The 10,928-nt window shown below is 48.2% G+C and overlaps 1 pseudogene; it reads left to right on the forward strand.

Annotated features, from left to right (window-relative positions):
* Positions 1-1,497: 1,497 nt before the first annotated feature.
* LOC123099447 (zinc finger protein AEBP2-like) lies at positions 1,498-2,446 on the forward strand (annotated as a pseudogene).
* Positions 2,447-10,928: the final 8,482 nt, after the last annotated feature.

The raw sequence follows: 10,928 nt of genomic DNA on the forward strand, positions 1-10,928 counted from the left end.
GTGGCCTCGGGTTGCAGCAGCGGTATGGAGTACCAGCAATTCTTCTGCTGGGTCCTGGTGAGGTGGTTCTCGCGGCCGTGCTGGTGCTGGTTGGTGGTCGGGCTGCTCTCTGTTGTGCGAGGGCGATGTACCGCAGTGGTCTGGACACAATGGCGAGGTGTTGCGACAACGGCGGTGTGACTCCAACAGTTTGGCCAATCTGTTGATGGGGGTGGGAGAGGTGGGACAGTTGGATGAAAATCCTGCTCGTCTGCGAAGCTGGTGGCGACGGCGCCCGCGGGTGTCGTTTCCCTCCTTGGAGGTGTCGCCAAGGTGTGTCGGCATCTCCCCTCCATGACCGGATTGTGGTCTTCGGGCGAAAGCCTTGTCCGTTATAGGACCGGCGATGGCGGCGGTGTGGCGTCGTTACTTTGTTGAGAGCATTGCATGTGAAGACCTGGCCTGGAGGTTTTGTCTATGGTTCTCTGGTGCTTGTCGTTGCCCGAGTCGATCTTCGTGGGTGCTATGTATGAAGTTGCCGGTGATTCAAGACGATGGCTTTCTCGGTGTGTTCCGAGTCCCGCTATCCCCTCGCCGCCTCCTCTTAGGCATTCAAGGGTGGGTAGTGCGTTTGGAGTTCTTGATTTTCGAGGCGACCGGTTTTTGTCGTGACGCGACCAGATAATTGGCTTAGAGCATTTCCAACAGGCGCCCAAAAAGAGCTCCGTGCACTAAAAGTTTGTTTTTTGGGGCGTCGGACAGCTCCAGCAGAAACTGTAGCGCTAAAAGTTTTTGGGCGCGCGCTGAAAAACGCTATCGCGCGCAGCATATTTTGGACGCCGGATCGCGCGTGCTTCACAATTTACACTGTCTGCTTTCTGGGCGCGCGTTTTTGGCGCCTGTTGAAGCAAAATTGGTCCCGGCGCATTAAAAATGCTACCGTGGCGCCATAACTTTTATTGGGCGCGGAATTTTTATGCGGCCGTTGGAGATGCTATTAGAGCAGGCCCTTTTCCGTTTGTGTTTGTAATTATTGTGGTGGAGTGTGAAGTTTCAACTGCACTTGTTGTTCGCAGCAAGTTGTAGTCTCTTATAATTGATTTCTGCCTTCATATGGTAGCCTAGGCGTACTTTGAAAAAAAAATCAAAAGACGAGAGAAGCTGCACATGGATGGATCGGATCAGATCCAGCGACGCTGTAGTCCACTCCACTGGGATTCTCGCCCCGCCGCCGCGGCCGCTGCTGTCCAGCTTGCATTCTCCCGTTCCGTTGGCTCAACGGCCGGCTCCCATCAACGGCCACGTGTCGAGCGTGGGCCTGGCCCACCCACCAACCGAACAACCAGCTCTCTCGAATCACTGACGAGGCAGCAGCGGCAGTGCGAATCCGGGCCCACCCGTCGGCCACGCAGCGGGCTTCGCGGGCCCACGCCTTGCGTGCCAGGCGCAGCTCGCAGCTGCAACTGCCCGCGTCTCCCGGCCCTTTTATCCCGCACACGGCACCCGGGGAGCGGAGCCATGGCGGATCACAGCGACGGCCGGCTGTCGAGATCCCTCGAGAAGATCCCGTTGCGTCAGAAGACGAGGAGGAGGAGGAGGAGGAGGAGGAGGGGGAGGGGTTCACCTTCGCGGCGGCGACGCGTGTGGGCGACGGGTGCGCGATCGGGCCCGTGTACCTGGTCTTCGGCCGCCCGCGTTCGCCGGCGGAGCAGGAGGTGGAGGAGGAGGATGCCGGCACGGCCACCGTGCGGGTGCCGCTGAGGCAGCTTCTCCTCGAGGAGCGGGGGTCATCGTCGTCGTCGTCGGGGAAACGGCCGGACGACGACGAAGAAGAAGACGAGCTGGACGGGGTGCCGGCGGAGACCTACTGCCTGTGGTCGCCCGGGACCACGCCGTCGCCGTCTCCGTCCCCGTCGCCGTCGCGGTGCCAGAAGAGCGGGTCGACCGGGTCGGTCCTGCGGTGGCGCCAGCGGCTGCAGGTGGGGCGGAGCCACAGCGACGGCAAGGAGAAGTTCGTGTTCCTGCAGCCACAGCAGGACGCCGCCGGCTCCCCGGGCAGCAGGGGAGGGACGGGGACCGGCGAGCCGCGCGGCCGCGGAGGAGTCCACGGCTGGAGCCACCGCGGCAGAGGCGGGAGCGGCAGGGGAAGCCCCGGGCGCAGGGCGTCGACGTTCCTCCCGTACAAGCAGGACCTCCTCGGGCTCTTCGCCAACGCCGGCGCATTCCGCCGGAGCTACCACCCCTTCTAACCAACCAACCAACCAACGTCAGCCGTCAGCGTCGACCCATCTTCACGCCGATCGGGTGGTTGCCCTGCATTTTCGTTCTTTCTTTCTTTCTTTCTTTCAGATTGTGATCCCTGATCAGTACGCGGCGTGTAGAATTTCTTGGCTTCTTTTCGTACATATACAGTGACAGTAGCAGCTGGCAGATCAGATTAAATCCAACATTGTGAGTAGTTTGTGCAGCAATTTCTTCACTTGCAAATTTAGTTCCGGTGACAATAAATTATGCATGCGCCAAAGTCTTAATTAGGAGTAGTACGTATTAGCCGTTGCCGCCGCGTACGAGCTGTCCATGAACGAATACGATCGTCAGACATCTGGCCGGAGGTTCAGGCGAGCGCGCGGTCGCTGTCGGCGTCGATCGACCTTATCGCCGCTCACCTACTCTGCCTAGCCATCTCCAAACTTTACTCTTCGGATTAGTGGAGCTAATTGGGCAGCTCGCTGGGTTTAGGCTAGCTCGTAGCTGGTCACGATCTTGCTCAGTCTGGGCTCTGAACGTACGTAAGTGGCCGGAGCCACACAAATGGAAACCGGTTAATTATCGTCTGACATCTAATTAAACTTTGCAGTTTTGAGAGATGGCCAGCTAGAACTAGAACGGTAGCTGGCCAACGCAGCTGACGCAATGAGAGTCCATTTGGAACGCCATCGTTCATCAGAGAGGGAAATTCGTCCCAATTATACGGAGTTCTCTGTAAAATCCCAATATTTATGGGAAAACCGGCTGAATTGCTAGAAATTTTTAAAACTTTGCGTGGGTGTCTCAGCTGGGAAAGCCGGCTGAATAAAATTTATGAACTTTGCTTGGGTGTGTCTCCAATCACAGTGGAAAGTCCTTTGGTATAGTTTGTCTATTTCATTAATGAGGTAAATACACCGGAAGTCTTAGAACTTGAACGCGGCGGTCAGTTTGGTGCACAAACTTGTAAAATACGTGATTGCAGTCATCTAACTTGCACATGCATGCAAATACGGTCACATTTTTCGTATGTGGGTGTTTTCCATGCTTACGTGGCATACCGGGGCCATTGTCAGTGAGTGAAGCGTCATATTTTATGAAAACCCCCTAAATTACTGTCAAATTCTGGTAAAAAAATCACTAAATGACACTATACATCTATATGATCTTTGGGTCCCACGTATCAGTGTACAGTACACAGGTTAAGCTACAGACGATAACCACTACTCCGACTAAACTTTTATGTAAGTGTTGCATAACTACACTTAATAACCTATAAGTGAATATGCATGTGGGACGTCAATGGAACCATCAAATGCGGCACCTTTTTTGAAATTTTTGTTCGTTTCTAGAAGAAATTTGAAAAAGATATGTAAATGATAATCAATGTAAAAAAATAACCTTAAAATATTATAGTATTGTAATTAATATACATACAATTAAATTAAATTAAATTAATAAATATCAACATACTATTTAACATATATTCATATAAAAAAGTAATATAAATTAATTATAAGAATGATTGTATAATTTAAATAATACTCCCTCCGTCCGAAAATACTTGTCATCAAAATGAATCAAAAGAGATGTATGTAGAATTAAAATACGTCTAGATACATCTCTTTTTATCCATTTTGATGACAAGTATTTCCGGACGGAGGGAGTAAGTACTAGAGGATTACTTTCTAAGGGATCACAAAGCATGTATTTACTTTTTCATACATATTTTCTATTTTTTTAAGGAATATATAAATATTTTCTGGCAAACACAAAACATTTATGAAAAAACGTGAACACTTTATAAAACAACACAGAAATATCATAAATACTGGACACTCCTATATTCTGCATAAACTTTTCTATTAAATGTCAACACTTTTAAAAATTATATGAACATTTATTTGTATTTTTAAAAATTTAACTTAATATGTTTATTGATACTTAAATTATTCTAAAATTACATAATAATTTTATATTTAATTATTAGTAATTTATGCACGTGAATATTGTTTAAATAATACATGATTAGTTTTTGAAATTACGCATGACTGAAACTATTCATGAATAGTATTTGAGTCATGCTAATATTTTTAGATTTAAGTTATTATACATCAATAGTAATTTCATAGATATTATTTAAATGTTCATACAATTTCATATATTTTATAAAATATACACGTATTTAATGAAATATTCATGTATTCTCTCTATCCCAAAATAAGTGTCTCAACTTTAATATAATTTTGTATTAAACTTAGTACAAAGTTGAGACATTTATTTTGGGACGGTGAGAGTAAAATATAAAAGTTTTCATGTTTTAACCATACTTTTATGTAGAGCTAAATGATATGTACCTTAGTAGTCCATATATGGCATCAGTTGTCGTCATGCGCAGTGGTTAGGATGCGCCCAGCCCTGCATCAAGTCTCACTGACAGTGGGCCTGGTATGTCACGTAAGCGTGGGATGCAACCGCATACAGGAAATGTGACTGTATTTGCACGCATGCGCAAGTTAGACGACTACAATCACCTATTTTATAAGTTTGTGCACTAAGCTGACCACTGCGCGCAAGTTCTAAGACCTGTAGTGTATTTACCTCTTCATTAATTAAGGAGTAAACATAGTTACGTACTTCCCACAAGAAAAACGTAGCTATGTACTACAACAAGGCCGAATTATTGATTGCAATTTTTTGTTGTTGGCTTACCAAGCTGACCGCTTTGGTAAGGCCGCGATGAGAAGCCCGGACGTGACACCGTTTTTTTTTTTGCATGAATGGTAGAAGATTCACTCTTCGATTTCTTTTTGGCAAATAAAATGTTGCATTTATGATCAGTGCGCCGCAGACTAGGGGATCAAACAGGCTGTGGTGAGGAGTGACTTCTCACTATAGATGAGAGGGAGGCGAAAGAGATTGATATAAGCGTTTGCGCTCTTACCGGGCGTCGTCTTCTCTTCTGATGCGCCAACTGCAATTCTTTCAAAGAGGGAAAGTGTCCCTTGCTACCCAAGGTGACCAGGTATTGTCCCATTTCCTTTCAAAAGTATTTAGACCTGCTCAACAAGGAAACAAGGTTCCTGTATTTCACAAAGTTTGTTGTTAGTTGAAAGCGAAAACCAGCAAAATCCCTTCGATAAACAAAACAAAGTACCCAATAAAAAGTGACAAGTTATAGAGCCATCAACACCCGTGCCACACTGGGCGAGGCAACACAGGGCCCAACTACAAACTCTGCATTGAGCATAAGGGTTCTGAGGAAAGCCATCCCACTACTGTATTCCATCCATCCCATATGGGGGTCGAAATGGGAGTGGCTTTATCTTTGCTCGCAGCGAGTGTGAGGGTCCCCTAGCCTCAAGTGACGAGTTAATGGGTTGGCCTAGTAGTGTGCTCCTTCATTTGTTAGTTAGTTATTTGTTTTTTTTAAATTGGTTTAAAATTTGGGATAACTAAATATACATTTCAAACATTACATGAGCTATTTTTTTTTTCAAAATGTTCATGTCGTGAAAAAAAAATTGTCCACACAACTTTTAAAAAATGTTGACAGCATAAAAAAAAATTTCGTGATATTTAAAAAATGTTGACGCGTTCCAGAATAACTTTGTGTCATTTAATTTTTAAAATAATATAATTTTTCTTACATTGTTCTGACAATATTTCATTTCATTTCATAAAATGCTCACATATTTCCAAAATATGTTAGCCACATTATAGAAAAATGTTCACATAGTTTATCAAATGTTTTGTACTATTTAGAAAATTGTTTGTGACATTTTAAAAAGAGTTCACGCATTGCAAAAATATGTTTGGGGAATTTAAAAAATGTATGCAAATGTAATTATTTTCATTGTTTAACAAATGTTTCATTAATTCAAAAAAATGTTAATTATGTATTTGAAAATGTTTAAGATTTATTTGAAAATAAATTCAAATATGTGTTTGAAGAAATATTCATCATATATTTGAGCAATGTGCATCTTAAAATGTGATACTTGTATAAGAAAAAGTACAGCATGTATTCATAAAATTTGACATGAATTTGAATAAAAGAAAAGGAAAAAACAAAACAAAACAAAAATAATAATGAAAACCAATAAAAACACAGAAAGAAACTGCACAAAACCTTCTAAAAGCGTACCGAACCAGTTCATAGATGCTTTCCAAAACCGCTCCTAGCAACTAGAATATTGGGCCGACCCACTAACCTTGCACCAGAGGCTAGACCGAAGGATCTCTCACTACGATTTGTTCGTGTCCGATTTGGACATATGCCCAACGTCTTTGTTAGTACTGTGTTACTCACTAGTACTCCGTAAACTAATATAAAAGCTTTTAAAACATTAAAGTAGTGATCCAAACACTCTTATATTAGTTTACAGATAGTTTGAATCCTTGCTGTGTCACACTCATGTCTGAGTCGGCTTTTTTAGCTGCCTACTGGTCCAGCTGCATACGTGGTATATACTCCCTCCGTCTCACTTATTTTGTGATGGAGGGAGTATGCGCATTGATATGAAGCTATCTACCGTGAGTTGTGAGATAGAGAAAGAAGATAAAGAGAGACGAGAGGCAGGCGAGATTGATTGCCTTGAGCATAATGTACCAACGGGTGGAACACATCTAGTTTAGAGCATCTCCAGCCGTTGGCCTCCCCAGGACGCATAAAAATCGCCTCATGGGGGCGAGCCGGCGATTCGTTCGGCACTGGGGGCGATTTTGTGTCCAGTCGTCGTCCCCGTCGCTGATTTTGGCCCACTTTTGAAGCCCCATTTCGACGAAAAAGGCCTATATGGGCGAGAATAGGCCCATATTCGGCGTGGTTCGCCGTGGCTTGGCGTTCAATTATCAACATAAATATTTTTTTATCACATATTTCATCACAGAAAATTCAAATACTTCAACAAAATAGTAAAACAACAAATAGTTCAATACAAATTATATAGTTCAACAAATAAAAACTCATATTTCATCACACGTCGCGCTCGGTGTCGCCCTTGAGCCTCCATAGGTGCTCTATCAGATCTTGCTGCAGTTGATGATGCATCTGTGGGTCTCGGATCTCCTGACGCATACTGAGGTAGGCAGTCCAGGTTGCCGGTAGCTGGTGATCAACTTGGACAAGAGGACCCTGCCTGTGGTATGGTTCAGCGTCAAACACTGTCTCTTTCTGCTCGCTCTCAACGATCATGTTGTGCAAGATGACACAGCAGGTCATGATCTCCCACATTTGATCTTTCGACCAGGTCTGAGCGGGGTATCAGACAACAGCAAATCGAGATTGGAGCACACCAAATGCCCGCTCGACATCCTTCCTGCAAGCCTCCTGAATCTTCGCAAACCAGGCGTTCTTGCCTCCAGGCACAGGGTTTTTGATGGTCTTCACAAATGTCGACCATCTCGGATAGATGCCATCAGCTAGATAGTACCCCTTGTTGTAGTGCCGCCCATTGATCTCGAAGTTCATCGGAGGAGAATGACCTTCAACAAGCTTGGCAAAGACAGGAGAGCACTGCAGCACGTTGATGTCATTGTGAGTTCCTGGCATACCAAAGAAGGAGTGCCAAATCCAGAGGTCCTGTGTGGCCACCGCCTCAAGTACCACACTGCAACCGCCTTTGGCGCCTTTGTACATCCCCTACCAAGCAAATGGGCAATTCTTCCATTTCCAATGCATGCAGTCGATGCTTCCAAGCATCCCAGGAAATCCTCTTGCAGCATTCTGTGCTAGGATCCGAGCAATGTCTTCCGCATTGGGGGTTCTCAAGTATTGCGGTCCAAACACTGCCACCACTGCCCGACAGAACTTGTAGAAACACTCTATGCTGGTGGACTCGGCCATGCTCCCATAGTCGTCCAGTGAGTCACCGGGAGCTCCGTATGCAAGCATCCTCATCGCTGTCGTGCATTTCTGGATGGAGGTGAATCCAAGTTTGTCGGTGCAATCCATCTTGCATTTGAAGTAGTTGTCGAACTCCCGGATGGAATTCACAATCCTGAGGAAAAGCTTTCTGCTCATCCGACAACGGCGCCGAAATGTTCTGTCGCCGTGAAGTGGAGCATCGGCGAAGTAGTCGGAGTAGAGCATGCAGTAGCCTTCGAGACGATGCCGGTTCTTTGCTTTCACCCGCCCCGGCGCCGAGCCACCTCGCCGCGGCTTTTCATTGCTCGCCAGCAACTGGGCGAGGGCGACGAGCACCATGAGATGCTCTTCTTCCTGGACGTCGGCTTCGGCTTCCTCCTCCAGCAGCGCGGCGAGCACTTCCTCGTCATCCGAGTCCATCACCGAGGCAGGCAAATCGCCGAACACCTTGCGCGCGGTGGGCGTGCACCCGCCGCTAAACTGCCCCTCCGCGGCCGGAAACGGGGCCGGAAACGCCCAGCTGGTCTCGGAGGGGCTGCCACGGCGAACCTCTGCTATTTTTCCGGTGGGGAATGGCTACCTAGCGGTGAAGGGCAGCGGGGCGGCGCTGGGATATACCTAGTGGCGGCCGAGAGCGCGGGGGGTGGGAGGCCAGTCGGGGAAGAAAATCTTGACTTTTCACCTGACGGCGTGGGCCAACCGCGCTTTTCCCTTGGGCCGGAGCCCCCAAGCGACCCCCAACACGCCGGGTTCGGCCTGCGGCCGCCGGGCGGAAAAAAGGGCCGAACCGGCGCTTTTTGTCATCCTAGGGCACGACTGAGCCATTTTTTTGGCGTCGACGCCGAAAAAGTCGCCTGGGGGGGCCTGTTGGGGGGCACGGCTGGAGATGCTCTTAGTCGTCCGATTATCGTGATCAACGTTGAAGTCAGATGGGCGTGCCATAGTGGAAGGCGAGGGCGATGGATTCTGGTATAAAGCCGCCCATGGTTGGTTCCGGGCCGAGAGGATGAGCAGGGGCTGAGCTCAATCATGGGATGCGCACGGGAGGAGCTCAAGTCCGAGCAACAAAATTCGTAACTACCAAGAGTACGGAGGAACGGTGGTGCGCCCGGCTGTACCCCGTCTTCGGCAGGTCGCTGTCGCCGCCACGCCGGTGTGCTCCGGAGCCGGAGAAGACAACGACGGCCAGTGCACGCGTGCCGCTGGGGAAGCTTCTACTCCTCTTCTCGTTACCAGCAGCGCAACAGTGAAATGGTGGGGATCAGCCGACAACGGCGTGCTACAGCTCGTGGTGTTAGCGGCCACGCGCATGCCTGAAGATTTTATGGGAAGTGTTAGAGTTGTGTCGAATATAGTGTACAAGGTAGGTTACAGTTGGACTATGAGTTGTATTGTGTTTACACAGGATGTGGAGTCGTGTCCTAGTAGGACACTTTGTATCCTAGGCCTCTCATATATAGCGGGGGTAGACACACGATGTAGCCTATGCCAACATAATAGCACCAGAACGCAGGGGAAGCCGGCGGCATGGTGCCGATGTCCAGGGCGACCGGGTGTGGTATTGTGACGGTGTCACGGGAAGGAGCGCCCGTAGTCGGGCCCCGGGGATGTAGCCATATCGATGAACCTCGTTAACAAATCTCGATGTCATACTCGTTTGATTGCTTGGTCCTCGGATGATCGACGGTATGCCTCGGATATATTCTAACAAGTGGTATCGTGAGCAAGGTTCGAAGGATCCGCGGAAGTTGATCTAGAGGAAGCGGAAGATATCATTGGAGTTCTGCAGGAGCGATTGCAGTCAGAGCGATCTAAGAAGCAGAGGTGTTCCAGCGGTTGTGATCTTCTCGGAAAAGCGAATCAGATCGAGGCGGCGGCGGCATAAGCGTGCAATCTGGCAGCGATTTGTTCAGAGTCTCGGCGAGATGCGATTGGAAGCAGCGGCGTCAGACGAGTCAGGCGGCGGTTGATTGCTGGATCGATCGGGCGAGTGTACTCGAGGCACGCACTGTGATCGCTGGTGCCTGCCGGCCCATCGTGCAGCTGGGCAGGCCAAGGTGTGGCAACATGAGCAAGTACAGATGGCCGTGAAGCACGCAGGAAGCGCTATGAAGCAGCGGACAGAGATTTCGTTTTGGAACAAAAGGGACCGAGTCCCGAGAGAACTCGTTGCCGAGCCGGACTGTTGGAGACGTGCACGCGCACTGGAAAGCAGCCCGGCAAAGGACGAGAGACAAGACACAAGGCAGCAGATCGAATCGGCGGAGAAAATTCATTGATACGCATCATCAGAAGAGCTGAGGCAAGGCAAAGCTAGCATTACAAAAATTGTGCCAAGGGAGCTACGCCACGTGAGAAAACCAGAAGGTATTTTGGTTGGAATTGCTATTAGTACATGAGGGTGTACCACAGTCAGGTTTTGCTTGTGTACTAGGGCATCACGTGAGAGAAGCTTGGATAATTTTTCATAGGGTTAGCCGTACAAAGAGCCATGATGCCAACGGGTATCAGGTTTGAGGTGGAGAAGTTCGCGGAGCTGAAGACCTTGGGTTATGGCAGACAAGGATGAAAGATTTGTTGGCACATCAAGGATGTGCTTGAAGGCGTTGCGGGAAGTCATGTCAGCTGTGATGGAATTAGCATGTGATGGATGGGAATTTGCCGAAAACGGTATGGGAGCCTCGAGCGTGTCGTACAGTCGAACGAGATCGGCTGGGTCGGACTAGACAGTCTGACGGATCGACGCAAGTCGGTTGGTACAGAAGACGGTGGTGAGATCGGTGATGACGACATTGGAGCGTGTTGCTGATGGTGACCGACTTCTGGGGCGTGG

Source organism: Triticum aestivum, chromosome 1B (genome assembly GCF_018294505.1).
Source record: "Triticum aestivum cultivar Chinese Spring chromosome 1B, IWGSC CS RefSeq v2.1, whole genome shotgun sequence".
Taxonomy (NCBI): domain Eukaryota; kingdom Viridiplantae; phylum Streptophyta; class Magnoliopsida; order Poales; family Poaceae; genus Triticum; species Triticum aestivum.